Source organism: Apus apus, chromosome 5, assembly GCF_020740795.1.
Source record: "Apus apus isolate bApuApu2 chromosome 5, bApuApu2.pri.cur, whole genome shotgun sequence".
NCBI classification, from domain to species: Eukaryota; Metazoa; Chordata; class Aves; order Apodiformes; family Apodidae; genus Apus; species Apus apus.
In genome coordinates, this window is record NC_067286.1 from 19249167 (window position 1) to 19272290 (window position 23124).

Here is a 23124-nt window from a genome sequence, read left to right on the forward strand (position 1 = left end):
TAGACAGCAGAGAAGAAAGGAGGTAATGGACTATTGAAACATTTAAAGGAATAATAAGAATGAAGAACTTCTTGACTGCAAATGTGGGTTTGCAGTTTGTCATGTGATGTCCAGAGAATTGAGGAACATATGCAGAACGCTTAAGCATGACTTTTGAGACAGCTAATGCATGTATTTGGGGAACACCTGGAGAGCTCTGGGAACAGAGGTATTGTAAAGTTGGTTTCTCTGGATTTGTCTAGTGGCTGCTCATTTCTGGCATCAAAAAAAGAAAACCTGAGTCCTGCCCTACTGAACCATTTCTAAGGGCTTTTTCCACTGTGAGGTCTCTGTTATGCAGTAAAGACAAGATAATATTGCAACCATCTCCCTTGACCAGGGCAATTCTAGTTTGCTCCTTTCCATGGCCTCTGAGTCTCATGAAACTTAATTACCTTTGTTCCTCTTGGCTGAAGTTTGACCATGGGTTCAAAACCAAATGTTTTTGACTTGCACAAAGTATAGGGTAATAAGTTTTTGCTTTTCTAGAAGAAACCAGGTTAAACGACAGCAAAGCTTAGAGCTGTAATGATTCCTGTCTGCTAGAAGGCCTAAGTAGTTAAGGGTTAGGACTCTGCTTTGAATTTTTGGCTTTGCTGGATAGCTAGTTATTGTGGGCAAAGCTGGTCTTTGCTCTGTAGCTTTTTGGGTCGACCTTCTTGTGGTCTTGGACCTTGTCTTTCTGTGTTGCTGTTAGGCTGGATAATATATTTAGAGCAGATGCCAGCAGGATGTGCTACAAGGCAGGTCTTCTGAAGTGTGTCTGCTCAGCCTCCCTCTGGCAGGGAAACCTCAAACAGTCTGGGAAAAGAGAGTCTTCACCTGATCTGGGGCTCCCTGTTTAGCCCTGGGTGATGTTCAACATGTGCCTTGGCTGGAGTTATGTTTAAATTACAAAGTATGTTTGAAGGAGAAGTCCTTTGCTAGCATGTAGAACTTGCCCAACATCATGCTGGGGCAATTAAAAAGACTAAAGCTTTTTGGATGGGGTTGTACAATCTGTTTGAAAAAGCAAACAAATTACTCGACATCATAAAAAGTGGCTAAATATTTTAACCTCTTTAAACTAGGGCAGGTGAAGTCCATTATTTGGGTTTGAAGGTCATGGACTTAGGCCAGTGGTTGCTGTTCTTTACTGTGTGCAGATGAAATGGTAGAGCCCAAACTTGTGAATGGAAACACTGTTACACCTTCCTGCATAACTCTTATAACACTAAGGAATGGAGAAGAAAGAAGTAGGGTTTTATACAGTGTGAAAATGCTCACATTTAGGTATGTTTCTGAGCAATTTTGCTTATCCTTCATCAATGCAACTAAGCTCAAGCTGGTAGCTGAATAATGATTAATGTAAACTGCAGCATGGGGCAGGAGTTCCCCATGCTTATGGGAAACGGAGACACCTTTTATGGCAGTAGGGGAAAGGGGAGGTGCACAGTGGCTGGCAACTGGTCTGGCACCCTTGTGTCATCAGGCAATAACAAGAATGTCCTTGGTATGGCATGGTACCTTATGTGATCCAGGTATTGCTAGGAAGCATATGATGAGTCTGTAAAGTGCCAGCAAAGAGATTTTGCTCAGGGAGGAAGAGTTGCTGGTATCAGTGCACATGGCAGTACTGTTGGGGAGCAGCTGAAATCCTTGCTGATGACCTTAATCAGAATTAGGTAAAGCCTATCATGTAGTAATGTGTTAATATGGCTATTCAAGGTGCGCAGGGTAAATGGAAGAAATGTGTGCTCTGGATGAGTATCTGACCACTTCAGTTATGGGGTCCTGTTGCTGGTAGAAGACAGCTCTGATTTGTCCTGCATGGTGGATATTCCCAGCAGTAAGAGATGAGCAGCAGCATTTGTGCTACAAGCCAATGTCTACAGATTGCAGGCAAACAGGCTGTCTGACCTATAGGATAAAAGCCAGCTCTTCTAGCACATTCTCCTCTTTTCTGGGTCAAAGAGTATTGCAAGGACATAGTAAAAGCTGAAGAATTTTTTTTCTTTTTTTTTCTGATTTATTGGTATTCCTACATGACTTCAGTATTTAGACTGTGCTTAGTCTTGGGCTAAAGAACTTTGGAAGAAATGAGCTTCCCTGAGGTGGGTCAGTTTTTACTGGAGCTTTCCCTAAGGCTCAGCCCCCCACTGACCTCCCCAGCATCTCACTGAAGGTCAGAAAGGTTCCTGTGGTCCAGAACTACCTTAGGAATTTCTGTGGAAAGTTTTGCCAGTTTCCATTCTCCTTCAGTGTGCAAGGAGAGGTAGAGAGACTCTTCTGGAGAGAGCAATCTGGTTCCCCAGCAGTTTGTGATATGCAATGAGCACCCCATTTTGAAGGAAATGGTAAGCCTCATTAACATGATCTCCTTGCCTTTCCTGGATAACACGCAGCCCTGGGGTTTGTTTGTAGCCAAACATAAAGCTTTTTCCAAAAGATGACCTCACCAGTTGAGAGCCACTCCCTGTGAGCAGCAGATGCACATGGCTTGCACTGGGACAACCCTTGAGTTTTTTTGCCATCTGTGAACCTTGGCTCTGTCATCACTGTGCAGTAGTAGAATATCCTTTTCTTTGAATGTTTGCTATTTTGTTTGCCAGCTGGTAGTTCTGGAAAATGTTAGAGCTCTCAGACTATGTAATGATCTCCCAAGGGAAGTAGTAGTAGTGCTATAGTAGTTCAAAACCTTGCAGGCTAATAGAAACCCTGGAGATGAGCAGGATAACTTGAGGACTCTTCTGTGAAGAGGTAATGAAAGATGGAAGAAATCAGATGATCTGGAGAGAACTGTGTGCATGCTAAAGGAAAAGAAAAACCAGGCATTCCCATCAAGAATAGTTCTTTCTTCCCAGCTGGGCTATTAGTCTTCCTGCTTCCATGTGTACATGATTTCTGGCCAGATGAAAGAGAAATACACCTCTGCACACAATTGTACAGAACTGTCTGCAGAGGAAATAAAAAGCCAGAACAGAAGCATTTTTGGAGGTACCTGTGTTGTGGTGAGGGCATGCTGCTACCCTATTGACTGGAGTTGCTAGCTGAAAATACTGCGCTTTGTGGATCCATGTAGCAGTCATAGAGCCAGTTTCTGGCCACAGGACTGTATAAAGGTTTACTTCATTGCCTGTCCTTTTCCTAGCTCAGCTTTAAAGCTCATTCTGATTGCCTCTCTTTAGGGAGAGAGCATTGCAGCAGCAAGGTGAGACTATCTCATTTCTCTAGTAGGGTTCATGGATACCCACTGTGGCTGCTCCCCACCCTGCAACATGTGTGTTCGTGTGTGCATGTGTGGGGTGACTGATACGCTGGAGGGAAGAGATGCCATCCAGAGGGATCTTGACAGGCTGGGGAGGTGGGCCCATGCCAACCTCATGAAGTTCAACAAGACCAAGTACAAGGTCCTGCATCTTGATTGGGGCAATCCCAAGTACTGATATAGGCTGGGCAGTGACTGGCTTGAGAGCAGCCCTGAAGAAAAGGACTTGGGGGTACTGGTGGATGAGAAGCTCAACATGAGCCATCAGTCTGCACTTGCAGCCCAGAAAGTCAATCATATCCTGGACTGCACTGAGAGAAGCATGGCCAGCAGGTTGAGGGACGTGATTCTCCCCCTGTACACTACTTTAGTGAGATGCCATCTGGAGTACTGGGTCCAGTTCTGGAGCCCCTATTACAAGAAGGATATGGACATGCTGTAATGTGTCCAAAGAAAGGGCCACAAGGATGATCAGAGGTCTGGAGCACCTCTCTTATGAAGACAGACTGAGAGAGTTGAGGTTATTCAGTCTGGAGAAGAGAAAGCTCCAGGGAGACCTTATTGTGGCCTTCCAGTATCTCAAGGGGGCCAACATGAGAGCTGGTGAGGGACGTTTTAGGATGTCAGGTAGTGGTAGGACTAGGGGGAATGGATCAAAACTAGAGGTGGGTAGATTCAGATTAGACATTAGGAAGAAGTTCTTCACCGTGAGGGTGGTAAGACACTGCAACAGGTTGCCTAGAGAGGCATCCCTGGAAGTTTTCAAGGCCAGGCTGGATGGGACTCTGAGCAACCTGATCTACTGGGAGGTGTTCCTGCCCATGGCAGGGGAGTTGGAACCAGATGATCTTTAAGGTCCCTTCCAACATAAACAATTCTGTGATTCTATGATTCTAGGAACTGTTGTCCCACAACAGCTTTGAACTATATATACTTCACCCATTGCCAACACAGATGTCACTGCTCTTTTTAAAGGAAAATATAAGACCTCTTTAAAAAAAGGTGAGATGTGAGATGTCTCTTCCACAACTCTGACTCTGTTAGGCCCTGAAGTGTGAGGTTTAATATTCCTTCATGTCTTGCCATTTCCTTACAGAAATGATCACCAAGGTGCCCTAAGGAGTCTAATCCTTATTCTGAGATTTATTACACCACAACCTTCCCTTTATCACTGCTAATGAAAACTAAACTGCACTTTTCAAATTACCGTTTACCTTTGCTGACCTGTCATGTGCTATCTGTTTATTCTCTCTCTGTAGGTTTTCAGATCATTCCAGTGAGTTGAGGAGGTCATAATGTATACTAGACTAATAATAAACCTGCACTAGAAGCAGCTGCATTGTGGAGGAACTTTAAACCCAGAATAAAAGCAGGCAGGGTCAGTTTTGGCCACAGTGTGCTCTTCAGTTGAAACCTGGGCTGGACCTGACCTGCCTGCCTTACAATACTGTGTGGGCTGAGTGGGGAAGCAGTATTCACTGTTAAGCTACTGCTATAATATTTACACAGATTATTTTAGCCTCTGAAAATACGAAAATTACTTTCTGTGCAACGTTTGGCTTGGGTCACCCACATACCAAAGGAGAGAGGAGGTAGCAGGAGTGCTGGCATCAGTTCTGCAAGGTCATTGGGCAGAAGACAGGAGTACCTCCAGTAAGGGTGGATTTTAAATCATGTCACCTTGTCTTTTGTTCATCTCCTACCTATAGCAGCCTTGATTTTTCCAGTGAAGATCCTTCTGGTTTGTGCTTATATGGGTTCCACAAGAGCCTCTTGCCTTAAAAGACACCTCTAACAGCCAGTCTTGAATTGTGGAGCAGGGCAAGGGTGTGGGACAGATGGAGCAACACGTACTGCCAGTTGGGTTGGAGCTGAGGTGCCAGTGCAGATCACTGGAGGGCTGATACGCATTTTTTTTTCTTTTTTTTTTTTTTCCTCCCCTCCAAAGTTTCTGAAGTGCCTGATCAAAACATTTTAGCTACAGCTGTCACATGTTTGGGAAATGTTACAACATCATCTATTTGAGCCAGCAGAACCTCGAGAGGAAAAAAGGTGTTTGAAGAGAAGGGCCATGCTAGTGAGGTCTCTAAGCTGATTTGCTGGAACAGTTTGGGCAAGGGCTTCTGATGCTGATTTCATTGGGACCTTCTGAGGTGCCTCCTCATTCACCACAATTCTGGACCACAAGCTAAAGTAGGTTTCCCAAGCACAGCTGCTGCTCAGCCCCCAGCAGGGGTGAGCTGTGGCTGCCCTAACCAAGCAGCAGCTGTTCTCTGTTACCAGGGCCCAATTAACAACTTCCTTTTCCCTGTGTGGCTTGGTGCTTATGGGGCTGTAGCTGCTGCTTGCCCTTGGCACTGCACTCTGGCTAATTTGTGTGTGCAGGCAGCAGAAGGGAGGGTGAAATGCTGATTTTCTAGCTTTGGTGTCAGGGCTGGGCTTCTTCTGTTGGCTCAGAAAAGAAGGGGCTAGGAGAACTGAAAATGAGCTGAGGGGCTGCTGCTGCTTGCTTTTGAGCCAGCTGTTCTTGTTCTGTGGCTCTCATAGCTGCATTCACCTGAGTCAGGGAAGGGCAGAAAATGGGAGTGTTCAGCAAGCTACAGTAAAAGGAGAAAACAGAAGGAAGAGGAGACAGGTCCTTGAAGTGTCTTATCAAGTGCCCTGTCTGTTGAACTTTGCCTGCTCAGGAAGCAGTCCTTGCATGGGCAGGCTGATGAAGAGCACCAGGTTCTCTTGTTGCAAAACTGGCTGAAGGCATGAAGCCCAGACAGCTGCCAAAGCAGTAGCTGTGGAATGGTGTGAGAACATAGAGGGAGAGTGGCTGCACATTGTTCATCCCAAACACAGCGTGGTGTGATCAAATGTACTGGTGAACCTTGTTTCCTGATGATGCATTTGCCAGAATGTGGTGCTTGACACTGTTACCAGTCTAGGAGATTTAGGTGTGCTTGAAAATTTCACTAGTCAGTGAAATTCTTCTTATACAAGAAGAAGGATCTGTGGTAAGGGGGGAAGGAAACAGAAGCTGTCCTGCTCCAAAGGTAGTGTCAGTTCTGCTTTCAAGCTTTCTGCAAGGCATTGGCTCACTGTCAGAGATGTCAGCTCCAAATACAACTGCTCCAGGATATTTTCTCAGCATACACGCCACAGCAGTCCTCTTTGCCTGTAATGCTGATTGGAGCAGACCGCTTAGAGCAGTTTGGAAGAGCAACAAACTGTCTGCCAGGAAACATGCCTTCATTCTGTGGCAGGCCAGGAGAAAATGTGTACAGGGCTGTCATTGCTTTACATGTAAGAAACAGTGGATATTTCAAATTGCAGGAGAGGGTACATAGTACCAAGGCTCAGCAGGCCTGGAAAGGACCAGAGATTTTCTGGGATGTGGGTAGCTGTGGAAAAAAAAAAAAAGAAGAAAAAGAGAGAGAGAGACTTTTTTCCTGCTAGCTTCATAAGAGTCTTGTGTTGAACTTGAGGCTTCATGCTGCAGTTCTGTCAGCCATAGATGCCATTTGAGGTGTCACTCCATCAGGCATTTGTTTGCCAGGGTTTACTGCATCTTCTGTAGTACTGATTCAACTATTTGTGCCACACTGCTCTGTACTGAATTAACAGCATGACTTGTTGGGGATGGAAGGGTGTTGCTTGTTTTCTTACTTTTTCAACAAAAAAAATCAGGAACAAGCTATTCTTGAGCACCATCTTCCTGTGGATATTGGATGTGACCTTTCCTTTACATCACCTTTGACCTAAAGTACAGGTTCTGCAAAATGTCTTTTCTAGCATCCAAGAGCCATGACCTCTATCACCATTGCTGCTATTGAGTGGTTATTGCCTAAGAGACTCATAATTTATTCCTGAATTTTAAGTAGCAGGTTCTGAGTAGATTGGCTCAGTAGGCATTGATGTGATTAAGCTGAGATCTGTTTTCACTGGAAAACTAACAAACACATGTCTGAGCCAATTTTAAAAGTTCTCTTTTCTTGGTGAAGTATGGGATTGCTCAAGACAAGGTAACAGAATATTAACTTTTAAATCATGGCAACAGTTGTATTTTTGCAACAGTGTATTTTACACACTGCTTTAAAACTGAAAACAACTGAACCAAACTTTCCAAAAGTATTAGGCAGAATACCAGAAACCAGAAGGGCAAAATTCCACCTGAAAAGGTTAAAGTTTAATGAAGTTGCTTTCAAATGAAAAAAGACATTTGAGAATAGAAATGAGAGCTGTCCATACATGCTTCTCTTCTAATATTAATAGTAATATGGAGTACTAGGTGCCCAGGAAGCATTTTATAGGTACTTCAGGTACCTAAGAAGATCTCAAAAGCCTGTCACGTCAACGGGTCTTAACAGTATACAACAGCATTGCACAACAGCTCTTCAGAAGTGGGGAAAACTGGTTCCAGTCCAGTATGGTACACATACTTGCTCCAGCTGGACTTCTAAAACTTTGCTGTGAGCTGTGTCAAAAGTGATCAGTTCTCCACTTTGCATCTCATGCAGAAAAGGAACGTCTGAGAGTGAAGTTTGAGCTGGCACTGTGCAAAGGTACAGAGCTCAGTCTGGGAAGGGAATCATCAAGTAAAATTTGAATGCTACCTCTGGCAGTACAAGATACTTCATTGGCAGCTGTTTATTCAAATGTTGAATAAGCCTAGCTTTTGAGATCTGACAAGATTGAAACCCCTAAAAGGCTATGGCCAGGGCCATTAATAAAACAATCCTTTTAAGGGATAATTGAGCAATATTTATTAAATTCCTAATTAAGCAACCAGCTGTAAGTTTGTTAAGTAAGGAATGTTCAGCTGGTATTATTCACCTGTCACACCCTAGCCAAATGTTAAAATGAGGAGAGAAAACCCCAAAAACTCCCACCTTCTGAAACATAATTTGTGTTTTAGGTGTGATGCCTGTGGAGGAAGGAAAGACTAAATCCTCTTGTCCTGGTTTGAGCCAGGATGAAGCCCATTTTCTTTTTACTGATTTTTTTTTTTCCTTCAGTGAGCACTCTTTTAACTAGCAGCAAGTTTTCCAGCTAGTGAACTGATAACACTGGAACATTTATGTTACTGCTGAGACTCACACCAAGGATGCTTTGCTCTGCTTGTTGAATCTGCAGCCTCAGATGCTACAGGAACAGAAGAGTCTTATCTGCAGCCCTCTCGAAGGGAGGAGTGGACTAGACAACAGCAGCATTGACCCAAGTATTCCATTCCATACATCTATGTAAGCTTGATATAAAGTCAGGGATCATGGAAGTCAAGCCCCTTTCTGCTTCTTTTCCCCTTCTCTTCCATCCATGGCTGGTGTCCAGGAAGGACTTCTATCTGTCTGTCTATCTATCTATCTATCTATCTATCTATCTATCTATCTATCTATCTATCTATCTATCTATCTATCTATCTATCTCTGTCTCTCTGTCTGTCTACCTACTTGTCTACCTACCTACCTATCTATCTGTCACCACTGATCCCCAGACCTGTGCATTCCTTACCCTCACAACTCTTCCCCTCAGCTCCTGTCTGCTCTGCCGCTCTCTCCGGCAGCTCTGGGACATTTCGGAACTGCTCCCAGCTCAGGAGATGCTGGGGGAATTGCTGGGAGTGGGAGGAGGTGGTAAGGTTTATACACATTTGTATATAATTGTACTTGTTTTCTTTTATCATTAGTATTTAATTAAAGCTATCTAGTTTAGTTTTCAATCTGGCAAGTCTCTCTCCTTTATTCTCTTTCTCCTTCCCTACTTGGGTGGGAGGGGATCGAGAGCATTATTGTCACTGGTTCAATTGCTGATTCTGAGTCAAACTGTGACACTTCCACCCTGCTGAATTTGAGGAAGAGCATTTCCAGAAAGGTAGCTTCCTTTTCCTGGGAGTAGATGGTAGTGCAGCAGAAACTCTGCATAGTTGCTGCTCCTTGGGAACAGGAGAAATGCTAATCTGAACATGGGAATGGATTTCTCTTTGCCTTCCTTAGTGTCTTAAGCAGCTTAGGTTAAACTCAGTTCTACTATTAACTCCTCTTCATATCTTAGCTAAGACCACAACCAGACCTGAACTTCAGATGATATAATCTGGCCAGACAAAAGGGATATGCAGAAATGAGATATTTTGCTACCCTTGTTTAACAGATGGGGAAAAACAAGACCTAAGAGGAAATGATGATCCAAGATGACCTAGGGAGACCTTTGGGATCCTCAAAACAGTTTTGTGCTCTTACTTTCTACTAGCTTTATCTCTTCTTTGCAGAATCCCAAATCAGTCAGTTTTTCTCTGCTTAAATTGAACAACAACAACAAAACCTGCTGAACTGTTACTGGCTTGGGAACATGGGAATCCAGAAGAAAAACGTGCCAGTATTATCTTGGATTATTTTGTTTGATGATGCAGAGAGGAGGATGATGGGAGAGGGCTCCACCACTGCCCATTAACCCCACACAGAGCTGGTGAAGGTACGACAGTACCAGTGGATTTGGCCACAGCTAGGGGAGTGGATGGTAGGCAGCCTGCAGCTCTGGAGTAGACTTCTAGGTGGAGCCTAGTAACCTTCCATTCCCGCTCCTCTTAGCTACTGACAATAGTCCTGGAAACTGTGCTGAGTTGCTAATATGTCACCCAAACTGTGCTCCTTTCCTGAAGACTCCTTTGGAGCCTATAGCTTAAAGAAATATGTTTTCACAGGGTTTTTTTTCCTCTCTCCTTTATATCGGAAGGGATGGATGCACTCACAGCTGTAGACAGCTTGTCTGTTTGGACTGATCACAGGCATCTCTGACATACTAATAATATGTAGTTTCTATTTTTTTTTATCTGCCTGTTTCAAGCTCCTCTGGTTTCCATAAGATGACAAAAATGTTGGTGGGGCTATTGGAATGATTAATAGTCTGGGGCACTGGCTGATGTCCAGGTTTAGCAACTCTCAAACTGTGACTCTTGGCAGTGAATTCCAGTCCAAGCTATTTGAACACCTGGCCTGGCTGGGAGGAGTTGTTTCTTTTAAGCAGTCCCAGAGGGGCACTTAGAGTCAGAAATATGAGATGTCCAGATCAGTGAGGATTATTTTCCTTTCACACACAACGCCATGGCTGGGGATCACATCCAGCACTAGCATGGATCAAATTGTGACTGAAGGATAAAAGTGGTAAGCATGTATGTACACAGCAATAAGCAGTTTACAAATAGTTTGCACTCTTGTTTTGTCCCTTTAGCCTTTCCTGGTGCATCTGTCTTTGCCTCCCATATCTGCTATGGATTCCTCAGTCCTATAACAGAACCTATAGCAATAAACAGCCAGAGCTGAGTCTGCTCCTTGCTGAGGAGTCCAGTAAACTACTGTCATGAAGTTTCTAGCTTTCTTTGGCTTGCATAATTTTGAGAGGCCCCTTGCTTCTCACAGGCTGGTGCTTAAGGATGGATGGCAGTAAGCTCAAGGTGCTTCAAGGCTCTTAACCTCTTAACTCATAAAAGTGAGCTGTGGTGTGGATGGGCTTGTATGAAGCAAGCTGAATCTCAGAAACATAGGCTTTTAGACCAAGTTTCTAGCTACTTGTGTAATTTTTAGTATCTTTTGCCCTTCACTATTATAAAGCATGCAGATCAAAGGGTTGTTCTGCTTTTTCTTTTTACCTTGCCCACCTCAGGCAGTCTCAGGAATATCTAGGTTACAAGGTCAGTTTCGAAGATTAAATTCAGAGGCACTGTAGTATGAAACAGTTTATGCTGCTTTATCACTTGCATCTAGTCCAGCCCTGGATTCACCTTCAGGCCTTCTTTAAGGCAAGCAGGTGTGGTCACGTGGGCTGGGTGAGGGGCAGGACCTGGAATTAGAAGCTAAGACTATTCATAAAAGTTTCTGATGTTTTTGGGGAGTGGCTGCAACTGGAGCCATGTGGTGCCAAGTGTCACCCATTATGTAACACACAGAGCTGGATTGTGCCTGAAAGCCATTCAATTCAAATTACTTCAGGTGTCAGCATCATTACAAGGTGAATGTTTCATTTTGACTTGACCCTTCTTCTTATTCAAGTAGCAGGACCATAACTCAGAGCAGTATTTTCTTGAGTATACTGTATCTGGGTCACTTTAGTACCCCTAGTACCTATTTTCATTTCAGCTAGGCAGGAAAGCAGTTAATGGAAAGATCAGATCTCAGATAGGATCAGTCCGTTGTCTGACAGCTGTTCAGAGACAGAAATTATTATGAGGATATCAAGTGACTGCTAAATCCACTCTTGTCTCCCCTGTTGATCTAGGTCCATGGTTTGGTAGGAAGGGATGGTCTTGGGCAGTAGGCAGGGCAGTCTTGAGCATGCCAGAAACACTAGGCAAGACTGAAGCCTCCCTTCATATGGATTTTAATTTACTGATTTAATTTGCACTCGCAGAAGCTGAGGAATGCTTGTAGATTTATATTCACAAACACACATTCACTTCTACATACTACTAATAATTTTTTCCTTTATCTTCTTTCAGTTAGGTTTGCTTTCTCCATATGAATTCTGATTTACAGTGATGCTCTTTCTGGTTATTAAGACTCCTTTTCTCTACATCCTTCCACTTGCGTCTTTCACAGCCTAAACCAAAAATATTTGTCTACCAGAAGTGATCAATCCTTGATTTGTTTTGTGGGCAGGACTAACAGTGAATAAGGGAATACAAACCAGAAAATTGATGCTTCACTAAAAATAGACCTGCTGCAGAAAGCAGAAACTGGTTCCTTGTGTCAAAGCTAAAGAATAATTAATTGAGCAATCAGGATGAATCATAAATGATTCTTGGTGAACCACGTCCTTACTGCATTCAGTGAGGAGGCAGAAGATGATACAATTTTAAAGCAAGTGCAGCAGTGGTGATAGAGGCCATGTTTGCTGCTGTTGGTGACTAAATCTGTTACTTGGCTTTGTTTTAAGAGGTTAGAACATTATTGCCCAGTGTGCATGCTGGCAATTTTTGGGATCTTCCCTTCTGAGTGAATACGAATTCATGTGGAGCTCAATCTTAAGTGAGCAGATAAACTTTGCAGAGAGAGGGCACATGATGAAGTTGCTTGTTTGTCTATATTTTCCCTGTTCTTTGCCTGTTGTGCCCACAGTTTTGAGGGACTGTCAATTACCATGATCTGAGGCAGTGCCAAATACTGATATTAGTGAGGGCATCCATAGTCTCAGATAGCAAATGCTACTGGTCTCGTCCAGTGATGCTGAAGGTAATTTAGACTCTATTCAGTCCTTTGCACTGTGGATCAAGTCCTGAAACTTAACCCAGCTATGTAATTGCAAATCATTCCATATTTTAATCTGTTGTTCTGTAACCAGTGGTCTCTGTACCATTTGACTCAAATAATATTTTAATCATTTTACTACAACAGATTACAGGAGCTGATTCCCAAGGCAGCATTTGCTGTTTAATTATAGATAGTGTATCATTAGTATATCAACACCATGGTTGCCAACATGGGGAAGAAACCTGTGCCAGAAATGAGCCATTATAGGTACAATACTTTGCAAAGGGAACCAAATGCTGACAAAGATGATAATTCACCTAACTTGGAGGTGTCACCAAGGTTAAGTGGGGCTACATACCACATCAAAACCACTCCAATAAAGAAAAAAACCACAAGTCAGCATCATAGGAGACTCACTTCTGAAGGGAGCAGAAGGCCCAATATGTAGACTGGGCCCACTTCTAAGGGAAGTCTGCTGCCTCCCTGGGGCCCAGGCTAAATATGTTCAGAAAAAGTTCCCTTCCTTAGCATGGCCCTCGGATTGCTATCCACTATTGATCTTTCCAGGTAGGCAGCGACAAAATAGCACCAAGAACATCTTTGAGTCAGATGGTACAGAGACCATTTGTTACAGGACAACAGATTAAAATATGGAATGATATACAATTACATAACTTTCTTAGTCATCTGAATGAGGAGATTGAGTGCACCCTCAGTAAGTTTCCAGATGACTCTATGTTGGGACGGAGTGTTGATCTGCCTGAGGTTAGGAAGGCTCTACAGAGGCACCTGGACAGGCTAGATCAATGGGCTGAGGCTAAATGTATGAGGTTCAACAAGGTAAATTGCTGGGTCTTGCACTTGGCCAGAAAAACTCCATGTAATGGTACAGGCTTGGGGAAGAGTGGCTGTAAAGCTGCCCAGCAGAGAAAGACTTTTATTGATTGACAGCTGGCTGAATATGAGTTAGTAATGTGCCCAGATGGCCAAGAAGGCCAATGGCAACCTGGCTTGTATCAGAAATAGTATGGCCAGCAGGACTAGGGAAGCAATTGTCCCCCTGTATTTTGGACTCGTGAGGCCACACCCCAAGTACTGTGTTCAGTTTTGGGCCCCTCACTACAAGAAAGACATCAAGGTGCTGGAGCAAGTCCAGGGACTGACAATGAAACTGATGAAAGATCTGGAGAGTAAGTCTTATGAGTAGTATCTGAAGGATCTGGTGTTTAATCTGAAGAGGAGGCTGAGGGGAGACCTTATCGCTCCCTACAACTGCCTGAAAGGAGTTGTAGTGAGGTGGGGGTTGGTCTCTTCTCCATTGTAACAAGCAATAGAACGAGGAAGAGGTCTCAAGCTGCGCTAGGTCAGAAGCTGGACTTGGTAGAGTTAGGTTAATTGTTGGAATTGATGATCTAAAACATTTTTTCCAAACAGAACAAATCTGTGACTCTGAGCCATTTCTGATGCTGGGGAACTGGAGGCTGCTGGAGGACAGGGACAATGCCTGGCTGAATCTGCTGCACTCTTCTTTGAAGGTGATTCACATGAGGAGAAATTACCTAAAAAGTCTTGGGATAGGGTTAAAAATGTGTACTCCCTTGCTAGTCAGGATCTCAGTTATGTGACCACTTGAGCTTGTTATATCTTTGTTGGTGGTAGGGGAAGGCCCTCTATTTTGAAAACAGGTGCATCTAAACTCTTGTGAAATCACCCCTTAATCTTCTATTCAACAAGATAGAGGAAAGACTAAAACCAATAGGTGAACCAGTCATTACTTGGAATAATTTATTTCCTATGCTGATTCCTATGATGCCTATAATGTCCACTGATGACAAATTAGGCAGAGAGCATGCCATCATGATAGTGATTAAGTGCCTACAAATTCAATTAACCCCCTGAGTAGGCAGAAGAGAGGAGCACAGATTGGTGCCCTAACTGGGGAAGAGGCCAGCAGAACTCTGCAGTGACACTGTCCCAGTATCTGTTTTGCCAAACCAGCACAATGTGGGCTGACCAGCCTATTACATGTGCTAGGCAGCTGGTCAGCCTGTCCATAGCTCTCGACTAGCAGCAAAGCATTATGTTTTGCCTGGTGAACATGGAACAGGGGAACTGCAGGCTTTTAAACTGTGAAGGTGTTACAGTGAACACAGGACTCTCATCACTGGAAAGAGAGTAATATCACTCCTGCTCTTTCCAGAGCAACATATTATCATCATCAAATGCAGCTTTCCCTTCTCTCTTGCTCCTGAGTCTTTCTAAAATGGGATATAACAATTATTTTGAATACTCTCACAAGGCTTTAGAAATACTGTCTTGGTTACATTTATATTTTTCTAGGGGAAGTTCTGAGTCCTCGTTTATTGCCTCATCTGCACTTCATGTTCTTTAGGCTTCACTAATTTTGTTCTTTGCAACTTAAATACAAGGGAACCCAAGACATGAAGGCTGAAAAAAAGTAATTCAGTTCTTCCTATGAACACAGGTAGCATCAAGCATACCTAAACTATCTCGTAGACCACACCTGGACAGCCTGACAGTGATTTGTCTATAGCTGTTCCTGAAGATCCTATATGAAGAGCATTCTAAAATCTCAGTTGTCTACTATAAAGTTTAACTAACTTAATAATTCTGAAGATTTATTGCAATGATTAACTGAAACATTGATTATTATAAATGTAGCTTTTAATATTATTTTCCAGGTGGAGAGCAATTGAATCATGTTTTTAGTTTAAGAAGTTTATGTATTTAAAGTAGTTTGCCATATATTCCTCATTTTTTTTCCTGTGAGGCAAAACACGTGTGTTCTTTCTAACTTTTTTCCTTTATAATTGCTAAACAATCAATATTATTATTTTTCCTTCAGTTAGATCACATTCTGTGAGACAATTGGAAGAGGTTAAAACTCTGCTAAGGCAGAGATCTGTAATTGTAGAAAAACACTTTAGTGCCAACTCATACAGAACAATTCATCCCATTGTCAGGTGTCTCATATGGCCAGTAGTGAATAGGGAAAACATGAAAACCGAGGTATGGTTACTCCATAAGGCACTCTTAGCTTTCAGCAACCAGGGGTTTAAAATCTTTCTGAACTGGTGGTTACATAGGTATCATCACATTCAATAGATCCTGATGGACTCATTTAATTGGCTGGAAAAGAGGTTAGACAAATTTTATGATTAATCTTCAAAGCATCTAGAGACACTATGGTCCTCAATTTATGTGCTATCCACAAAGAAAATGTATTTCCCACAACTTGTCTCAGATGCATTTGCCTGTCAATTTGACCACTGCTCTCAGCCCCCTTATCCCACATTAGCTCTTGCATTGTGAGAAATAGCAGCTGATCTCCATATCATTCATGTTTGCATAGATCAGTGGCAGCATATTTGTTGTGTTTTTTTCTAGTATCAAATGTGTATCACCCTTAAAGTCCTAGAACAAGATTGATAATCTCTAGACAAATTATGGCAATTGATCTGCACTCTGGGCTCTTGCTTAGTGTGTGGTTCAGTCCAAGTCCTGACCCTTTACTTCAGTGCTTTGCCTTTTTGAATAGGTGTGTTTGTTTTGTTATTTTCCCTATCACTTTTTAGGGTAGCTCCTCGCTCTTTTCTGCACTGAACTTTGCTTTTCATGATGCAGATGTTTGTCCTGCAGGTTGAGACCACTGGAAGTACTAGTGTGTCTTCATCAAGGGAAGAGCCCTGTGCCCCAGCACCAAAACTCTATGTCTCACAAGATATGCATAACCAATAGTTACACATTGTTGGAGTTGTCTACTTCTAAAACATCTTTGTTTGCAGGAACAGAAGAGGAAGCCTGTCTTCATGACAAATCTAAATTGCATAATTTTGTCTGTGCCAGGGAGTAAGAGCATGCTTATGGACAGTTACTGCAGGTTAGGTGGCACATGGGCTATGAATTTTGAGAATTCAGGATTATTTGCTCTACTAGGCAAGACCTCTTTCATCCCCTTTGATTGCTGATTCCACAAGAGAAAGTAAATATTAAATGCTGGACCCTGCCAAATTAGTCTGCCATTGCTTGCATTGTATGTGGTATTTCACCTTAACAATTCCGTCCAGATAAACAAACAAGGTGATCACTTAAGGATCAAAGCTTTCATCTGAAAGTTTAAGGATGAGTAGATGTGCTGGGAAGTGTGACTCCTAACGACAACAAATAGAAGTTTATGATTTATTGAAAGCTTAGGGAGGTGGTAATGCAGAAATTTGATTTGAGTAAATTGCATATAAATCACTTAAATTCATGTTTGCAAGGACTTGTTTGCTACCAGAAGCCACCTTGGCACCTGAGTTGTTAGTTTTGAGTAGTTGGCTTTGAGGTTTGGACAGTTTGATGATAATATGCTTTCTGGTTATGCTATGCCACCAGAGGAAGATGGAGGCCAAACTTTTCAGTGGACTTGATGTGTATTCTCCAGCTTCTCTGCAAGCTTTCCAGGGAACTGCTGTATGCTTAGGACTGACCCTGTGTGCTGCCCCAAGGATGGACAGGTTCTGCTGCAGGTTTTGCATGTGTGTGTGCCTGTACACGTGAAGTTATAAAACTTTAAGACCTAAAACTATTCCAGCTGCAAAAGATTGCCAGCACAGGTTATCATCACTTCTCTTCCAAACATGATCTGTTTTAATGGCATTGGTTGTGACCAAGTAACTTCTAGCACCCTGTAGGAGTCAGTTCTTGCTATTGAACAAAGTAACACAGCAGTCATTCAGAGATACAATGGCCTCTGCTCTTTTTCCCCTTTCCTTTCTGGAAGTGGTGGGTCTTTCCTAATCGTTCCATGTGTTTTATCACTCACCCTTACTTGCATGTATTTAATATTTTTCAAAAGCAGCAGAACCGCAGGATCTGGACCAACCGTTGGCAAGGATGGCTCTGCATGATTGTGGCTGGATTGAAGTGACCTGCAGGTTTTATGCTGCTCTGGAGTAGTAGCATTCTCTGCCAGGACAAGCCCTACTTCATAGACTGTTGTTGGAAGAACATGATTAATAAATTTTATGGGGTTTTTTAGGTTTTAGGAAAGAGGTTGCACACTGGTTAATTCATGAGGATAATAAAAGATCAACAAGCCTACTACAACTACAATTTGAAGTCACAAAACCTTTGCCATACATTTTTTTCTCTTAATCAAGGGTCAATTCCTTGACCCACTCTAAAATATCTTTCCTGCAGAGAAGTGTCCTGCATGCTTTCCTCCCAAAACAGAGCAGCAGTTGCTCCTGCCTTTCTGCAACCCCACAAATCCCCTGCTGAAATAGGAGGTGAGATGCAGCAGTTTCCTGTCCAAATGAATTGCAGACATTCCAGCTGATGAAGTACTTGTCTATGGGAAGAGACAGCATGTAATTTAAGAAAGGATTTTGCCTCCCCTACTGTGTATAGTAGAAACCTGCTTGGCACATATGCCTGGTGCTGAGAACTCAGGAGCGCTGGCGAGTATGGCTGCACCTGCACTCTGTAACCTCCATGTGTTCACTCACTCATACTTTATTTCACCTCAGTCATGTGACAGAGGATGCTGCTGTATTCAACCTTTATTTTGAGCTGTTTACAGTCCCTGATCATTCTGTTTCAATATTGTTATGGGTTTGGTTCAGTGAAATAGGTTCAACAAGGCCAAGTGCAGGGTCTTGCACCTTGGCCAAGGTCACCTGCAATATTAATACAGTCTGGGGGAGGACACACTTGAGAGCAGCCCTGTGGAAAAAGACCTGGGGGTACTAGCGGACCAAAAACTAGACATGAGCCACCAATGTGCAATTGCAGCCCAGAGGGCCAACCACATTCTGGGCTGTGTCAGAAGAAGTGTGTCCAGCAAATCAGGACAGGTGATTCTGCCTCTCTACTCTGCCTTGGTGAGACCTCACCTAGAATACTGTGTCCAGCTCTGGTGCCCCCAACACAAAGAAGATGTGGACCTGTTGGAGCCTGTCCAGAGGAGGGCCACAAAAATGATCCTAGGGCTGGAGCACCTCTGTTATGAGGACAGGCTGAGGGAGTTGGGATTGTTCAGCCTGGAGAAGAGAAGACTCTGGGGGAACCTCATAGTTGCCTTCCAGTACCTGAAGGGGGCCTACAGGAAAGCTGTGGAAGGACTTGTTACAAGGGATTGTAGTGACAGCACAAGGGGTAACGGTTTTAAACTGAAAGAAGAGAGATTTAGGTTAGAGATCAGGAGGAAATTCTAGTGTGAGGGTAGTGGGACACTGGCACAGGCTGCCCAGAGAAGTTGTAGAAGTTCCATCCCTGGAAGCATTCAAGGCCAGGTTGGATGGGGCTCTGAGCAGCCTGATCTAGTGGGAGGTGTCCCTGTCCATGCAGGGGAGTTGGAACTTGATGATCTTTATGGTCCCTACCAACTCTAACCATTCTATGATTCTGTGATTCTATGAAAAAGGACTGCTGTACAGATATCTATATAATATATAATATATATAATATATAATATATAATATATATTATATATATATATAATATATAATATATAATGAGAAGGTTTTTCTTCCCTTCCTCCTTCTACGTATTCTACATATCTGAAAGTCTCTAACTCATTCATTCCCTAAGGCCACCCATGTGGTGGCTCAGAGGCTCTAGAGTGGTCAGATTGCTTGTGGCTGCAATGTTCTAGCCAGAGGTCAAGTGAGCATCTGCCTACACAGAATGGGCTGTCCTGATCCCATCTTATTGGTAGACTTGCGTTAGGTAAGAAATTAGGTAATCTCCCTGTGCTGTGTTGTACTAGAATGTTATATATATATTTATGCATCCCCTTCTACTGGAAGAGTGTAAATATCAGGGTTTGACAGTAGTTTGTAAAAATCTATTGAGAGAGAGGTTAGGAGAAAGTATATCCAAACCACCCCTCTGTGGACTTCTGATAACAGACTCATCGACTCACTTCAGTAAATTGGCCAAGAACCACACTGAGATGTGAACTTTGAGATGATTGTGGATGGGCTTGGGATTGCCTTACTTAAGAAAAATATAGCTGCAGGTACAAGCCCTGACAAGTCCCATGAAGGCTGGTGTTTGCTACTTATGGCCTCTAGGTACTCTGGTGAGACCCACCTCCCTGGGTTATCTCAGTGATTTGCTGATGATTTGGAGTAGGGAGGAGGTGGACAGGGAACTATTGCTCTGTGGCACACAATCTAGTATGCTGCCTACTTAGTAAAGCTGCTGGGCTGAGGAGAACCAGGTAGGAGTTAAAAGGCAGAAAACCTTGGTCTTTGGCTATCAGGCTGACAGAAGACTTGCTTTTCTAAGTTATCTGTTAGTAGCTCAAGTTGCCCTTGTTCATGTAACAAAGAGTGCTGGACAGGAGGAGAATTGATCAGCAAAAGGGTAGACAAGACCTCAGCTTTGCAGAAGCACGTTTTAAGGTTCAGTCTAGACTAAGGGGTGAGCGCAGCCTGCTTTGGAAATCTTTGCAAAAAGGTGCACAAATCTTGCCAAATATACAGCCCTGTGCTCCCCTCACCATTTCCAAACTGCAGTCTGTGGCTGGTGGAGTTGAGTCTCACTCATGGGAGGCTTCTGCTGAGCTCTATCACCTACCTTGTCCTCAGCAGTGACTGAGAAGAGCCTTAGACCTCTCTGCTGGTGTCTGTTGCTGCTGGGTGTGAGCTGGAGGAGCAGCACGGTAGTGGTGGATGCCAGTTATCATCTGTGAGAAGAGAGGAGGTGCAAAGTAGCCCATTGGGTACCCTCAAACCTATCTGAAGCCCCTATATGGCAGCTGGAGGCTGCATGGGATTCAAGCTAGTTCATTCAGAGATTACTCTTAATACTATATTGCAGCAGGATACATTGACATGTACTGCTGGTGCCTGAACTATTCCTGTGTCTTGTCTGTGTCAGTGGCTTGCATGTGGTTATTTTTCCCTCTTGTGCACAGCCAAAATTACAGATGATAACTCTGTAGGGTTCATGGAATGGTTCAGATCAAGATGTGTTGTCCGCATGTTTCTTAGATTGCCATTTTATTCCAGTACAGCTTGCTTCAAGACTTGGCTTTCATAGGCAGACTGAAGGGGTGAAATGGTAATAGGTCTTTTCACTGTGGGCACTTGTTACTTTTCTTTATACTGAAACTTAAATAGAATCACCCAGACTTCTCCAGTTTACAGAACTGGACCTGCAATATTCCAAGCCCAGGCTTTCCCTCTGAATTTTGCCATAGTAATATCAGGGCAAAAGTAAAACCCAAGTGTGGGAGGAGATGTGTTCACCACCTGCCCATTTTTAAACAAAGGTCCACCTGATGACACAGTCTAGTACAGATGGATTCTTGTTGTGGCACAGTGATTTTCCTGTTTCTACTTCAAATCTCTGTGGTCTTTTTCAGAGAAGGAAAAATGTGCTACTCTGCTCCACAGAAGCTACTTATAGCAATGTTCATGGTGCTGGAAGGCTGTCAACTTTGCTAAGTGGAGAGGGAGGGGGGAAACAGGGACTCAAGATAATAATAGTATGTGAAATCTTAAATTTGACAGGCCTGTTATGGACGAAATTACAGCTTGGAGGACAAGAAGTGGTTCTGTTTTGAATTTTCTGTAGTAAGTATAAAGTCTGGGGGTTTTGGTGGTGAGGAGGCAGTACCACCAGGAATGTGTAATGCACTGTTTGGGACATGCCTGCCACAGCTGTTTTTCATTATAAGAGAAAAAGAGGACTTGGTGACAAGGAACCCTATGGTAGGGCTATGGTAGGGCTGGTGTAAAAGATGCAGGAAGGCAGGCAGGGATGAATGTAAAGGGAAAAGAGATAGAGGCTGGAGGACACTGGAAATCACTTAAACAGCCCAGGTGGTACCTGAATGAATTTACCTCAGGGTTGCCCTTTCCTCGCCATCTCCACTGAAACAACAAATTGCTGACCACACCTGGCAGTAACTGCAGTGCAGTTCCCAGCTGTGCCAGGAATTGGGCACTTGTTTTTTTTATGGACTGTGTTTAAGAATATGTTGCTTGCTTTTAAAATTATATTTTAAATTCTGCTTTCGGACCAGCTTGAACTTGTACTGTGGAAGAAGTGCTGGTATTTATGGCTGAATCTGCAGAGTTTCAGTAAAGCTTTCTACCAGGGCAGAGGGGAATGGGAAGTGAGGGACGTGCAGAAGATCTCTGCAGGTCCAATCTGGAAGTGTGCCAGCATGCAGGCATGCACCATCACCTGCTGTTTACAGGAGGCAGGAAGGTGAAATAGAATGTCCAGGGCCACACAACAGGCTGGTGTCAAAGCACAAGCAGTGCAGCCATGTCTCAGCCTCAGTCTTTCTGCTAGACTGAATTTATCTGGCTAAGCTGTTCTAGCCATCCCCTGGTCCTCCGTGTAGAGCATTAGATTATTTTTCTGCACAAATAGAGGCTGGGTGCAGAATGGATCGAAAACTGCCCTGAGGTGAAGGACTTGGGAGTGATGGTGGATGAGAATCACAGAATCACAGAATCATCAAGGCTGGAAAAGACCTTTAAGATCATAAAATCCAGCCTATGACCTAACACCACCATATTGGCTACACCATGGCACTAAGTGCCACATCCAGCCTTTCCTTGGACACATCCAGGGATGTGCCTCCACCACTTCCCTGGGAAGTCCATTCCAATGTCTAACCACCCTCTCCATGAGGAAGTACTTCCTCATATCCAACCTAAGCCTCCCCTGGAGCAGCTTGAGGCTATGCCCTCTTGTCTTGTTCCTAGAAAAAGAACCCAGCCCCCACCTGAGTACAACCTCATTTCATGTAGTTGAAGAGTCTCCTCCAGGCTAAACAACCCCAGCTCCCTCAGCCTTTCCCTATAAGACTTTCCTTCTAGTCCTTTCACCAGCCTTGTTGCTCTCCTCTGGACCTGCTCCTCAACATGAGCTGGCAATGTGCACTTGCAGCCCAGAAAGCCAACCATGTCCTGGGCTGCATCAAAAGAAGCAGGTCAAGGCAGATGATTTTCCCCCTCTACTCTGCTATCATGAGATGCCACCTGGAGTACTGTGTCCAGTTCTGAGGCCTCTAACATAAGAATGACATGGACCTCCTGGGGAAAGTCCAGAGGTGGGCCGCAGAGCTGATCCAAGGGCTGGAGCACCTCTCCTATGAAGAAAAGGCTAAGAGAGTTGGAGTTGTTCAGCCTGGAAAAGAGAAGGCTCCAGGGAGACCTTATAGCAGCCTTCCAGGACCTGAAGGGGCCCTACAGGAAAGCTGAGGAGGGATTCTTACAAGGGCATGTAGTGAGAGGACATGGGGTAATGGCTTAAAACTTGAAGAGGGTAGATTCAGATTAGACATTAGGGGGAAATTCTTCACTATGAGGGTGGTGAGACACTGAAACAGATTGCCCAGGGATTTTGTGGAACCCCCATTGGTGGAAGTGTTCAAGGCTAGGTTGAAAGGGGCTCTGAGCAGCCTGATCTAGTGGGGCGTGTCCATGCCCATGCAGGGGGGTTGGATGATCTTTTAAGGTCCCTTCCAACTCAAACCATTCTATGATTCTCCTAAGACTTGGACTTTATTGTTTGCTCCTTCTGAACCAGCTTCTTGTCTGGCTTTGCTGTTTCATTGTTTTTCAATACTGTCAGCATGAC